Source organism: Rhagoletis pomonella, unplaced genomic scaffold, assembly GCF_013731165.1.
Source record: "Rhagoletis pomonella isolate Grant_MI unplaced genomic scaffold, Rhpom_1.0 Rhpom_scaffold_00006, whole genome shotgun sequence".
Classification (NCBI taxonomy): Eukaryota; Metazoa; Arthropoda; class Insecta; order Diptera; family Tephritidae; genus Rhagoletis; species Rhagoletis pomonella.
This window is the reverse complement of record NW_023458560.1, coordinates 65538903-65542617: the sequence shown is the minus strand read 5'-3', so window position 1 is coordinate 65542617 and position 3715 is coordinate 65538903. Positions and strand designations below refer to the sequence as shown.

At 33.9% G+C, this 3715-nt stretch overlaps 1 long non-coding RNA gene across 1 annotated transcript; it reads left to right on the top strand.

The window, feature by feature from the left end:
- The first annotated feature begins 1424 nt into the window (after positions 1–1424).
- On the top strand, positions 1425–2079 carry LOC118741112. The gene is made up of 2 exons (XR_004993228.1): positions 1425–1803; positions 1865–2079. It is a non-coding gene; the product is annotated as an uncharacterized LOC118741112 (long non-coding RNA).
- Positions 2080–3715: the final 1636 nt, after the last annotated feature.

The window sequence follows — 3715 nt, the reverse complement described above, 5'->3', positions numbered from 1 at the left end:
TGAATAAAGTTGTCAAAACTGGATTGTTTTTATTATTAATTCATCTCGTTGGATTGATATTCTTAAAGGATCTTTAAATGCTTAATAAAAACTTTCAAACTTGACTATCGATCACATCAACTTGGCATTTTTTATATGTACATTTTACTCTTCTACTAAATCCCAAATATTTCATAAAAATCTCCCTTCTAAAAAATTTCAATGTGGCAAAGCTATGCTTAATGTTTACATCTGGATAAATGTCAAAAAATCTGCTTTATAATCAAAAAATAGTAGTAATGAAACTACCTTCTTTCTTGTAACATGATGGATACTTTAAAATGTCAATTCCATTTGCTTATTTGCTTTTCTGACATACATAAGTATATACATATATACTAGATTTCATTACATGGATGATGTACATTGAAATTAACCAGTCGAAGTGCTAAGCTAGTCAATTTTGTATTTTTTATTATTCTCTCTTTCTTTCGGCTGTTATACACTTTTATAATCACGCATCACATTTTGTCTTATTTATAAACACCAAACAGTCTTATTTGGCCCCAATATGTCAATGTATAAATCAGTTGCTGGTTTCGATCTCCCCCGAATACCACTACTACTAAAAATGTCATCTATCAAAATAATGTTTGTACATACGAATATATTTAATATAAAAAATATATGCAATTCATGACCGCCGATGATCGATGAACCAGAGCAAGTGGTTAAATTTTCGATTATTTACCTCTTACATATGAATGTATGCAAATAAGCACTCAGCACTGCACTCTGCATGCTTTATGTTACGAAGAGTTTATGACATACATATGTACGTTATTTTAAAAATTGGCTTCTGCTTACCACTGTTTCATTTTTTATTTCTCTCTACACGCATTTAATTTTATATCAATTCATGTTTTGAGTTTTGATGCGGCGATATTACTCACTGGTAGTTTTTAATGTTTATAGTTTGTACCTTTGTGTTAGTACGCATTCAAAGCTGTGATATTCATACGCACCCGAGCATGCAATTATATTTCGGTACCACCGCATTTATTAATTTTCTGAAGTACGGAAGGAATATGGGAAAGCGGTGGTGACGGATTCAAACTAATGTACGCAAAATAAACGCTTTTTGGGTAATTTCTGCAATTTGAAAACGGTACAAACTTACTTTACTGAAAATCTCGGCCTATATTCGTCGAGTTTAACATCATTTATCGATTGCTTTGGCATTCATTTTTTTTTGTCTCCTGCTTCTACTGTTGATTGTTTTGTCATGAATTCACATGATTTTTGTTACGCTTACTTCTTCTTTCTTACGGAGAAAATAAATGGTTGCATGTGTTTCATTTCGTACGCCTGCTAGAGCTCTACATTGTACATGTGAACGAATGAAAGCACAGTTGTCTACTTTTTTGAATTATGTCGATTTTTATCATGGTGGAATAATACAAGGTGTTGGATATTGACAGCGTTCTCGCTCTAATCCGCCATCTTGGCTCCCTTAGCTATATCAGTGTTTCCCTCTTGAAAAAACTACATTTTATCGCCTTTAAAAAAGTACTAAACTACCTCATTCCCTATTCCAAAACCGATTTGCAATCACTGAACAATTCTTTGACATTTACTCTATTCTTATCGTTGGCAACTGAAAATTAAATTAGAAATTTCAACATTAATTCGGCAAAAAAACATCGGTTTAGAGTTCTCCCCAAGGATTTGTAGTTATTTTGGTCGGTGCTTCCTTCCGCTGCAATTCCGTCTGTGGTTCACTGCCACTGGCCTTGCTTTTTCAACGATATAACTGTTTTCTTGGTAAGTTTAGATGGAAGATTTAAACAAGAACTACGTATTTAACTATGCATCTATTCCCCAGTGATTTTTGCTGCTGCAATCCCGTCTGTGGTTCACTGCCTCTGGCCCTGCTTTTCCAACGATATAACTGTTTTTTTGGTAACTTCTACCGCTAAGACTTTGTTGCTTTTTCCCTTTTCCCTAAAAACATAATAGTGCTACAAAGCTCAATAACAATATGGAAACAAATGTTAATAAGCCACAATAATATTGACAATAAATAAGATTTCACTACGATTGAATTTTCTATTAGTAACAGGGTAGTTATAGTTAATGTTTTATTCGATAACTAAAACTATATTTGATGTTTGTAGCGATAAAAATATGCCTAAATCAGCCAAATACCCTCTGTGGGTCGGCTGAATCAGTAAAACGTGACAGTAGTTGACTTTTGAGGTTAATATATCGGTCTTGAGTTGGTAAGGTTTTTAAAAAATCCGCAGCTTCCTTTAAAGCATCGCTGCTAATTGCTGAGAAAACCAGATTGTATTTACCGACATAAGATGTGGTCTTGTACGACTGAAAGGTGGCCTCAATTTGTAGAAACCATTTGTCTGTCATCTCAGTTCAGAACGGTCGCAGCTTGCATTGCGATGCAAGCTCCACATCTTTAGTTGGCATTTTGTTCGATGAAATATTCTCCCCATCCGTCGATTCGCCCTTTTGTCGATTCCGTCATGTTGTAACGACTCGGGGTCACCACTAATTTTTTGGTTTTGGAAGTTTGACTATAATTATAGGACATTGTGTTTAATAAACTAAATTACCATTTATTGCATAAGTACTACGTTATATATACTACTTTCGCGAATTTAGCTTATCATAATATACCGTTTGTAACTATTTATATGCAAAATTTTATATGAAAAATAGTACCAAATTTCGTACTACTTCGCAAAGCGGGCTTTTTTTCTTCCCGTTTCTCTCGTGCTTCCATATTACAACCTTTTGTAAGGGAGCTGTCGACATGAGCTGTCACTACGTACAACACCTTGTATAATTCCACCATGGATTTTCATCATGATGCAATAATGAAAGGTGTTGTACGTTGCGACAGCTCGAAATCGAACTACCTTAGGTCAATATTGTATTTTGGAAGTACAAGAAAAACGGGAAGAAAAAAAGCCCTTTAGTTGAAAAAGTACTCAATTTTATGCCTTCTCAACAGCGTTCCGATTATCTGAATAGGTATACATATGGCTTGGTAGTCTCATAAAGTTGTAGATAATTAAAATAATATAATAAGGCGTGTTTTTATTCACAGGAATATGATAATATGCTTAAAATTTTTGAGCTGATGAATACCCAGCTAGAACAGTATGGCATATATAACTCCTTATATAAGCCGCATCACTAAGAAAATTATCCCTTGTGAATTTGAAATGTTTCCCTTATATTGTACAGGCCAAATAGAGGAATTAATTTACGTGTGATCTTTTGTCCCCCTATTTCATATGGGCTTCTTGTGCGCATATATCAGGTTTCATAGCTGTTGGCCATACCAATTCGTGTTCTCGAGAAAAAAAAAATGTCACGATTCAAAAATCTGAGTATAGCGGCCAAATTCTTTTCTAAAAATTTTGAAAATTCTTCGTTTTTTGGCCTATATTTGCTTTGTATGGAATTTGCCATAAAATATAGGCCAAAAACGATAAATGTTCAAAATTTGGAGAAAAAAGATTTTTCAGATTTTTGGATCGTGAAAATTTTTTTCTCGGAGAACACGAATCGATCTAGTAAATCTGAGTATGAGGCATTATTGGTATGCCAACAGCTATCAAGCCTGATATATTCGCACTAAGGTTTTGTTGTGTTCCACAGTGTTATATAAGGGATACTTTGAGGAATCATATAAACAATTATACATACATTA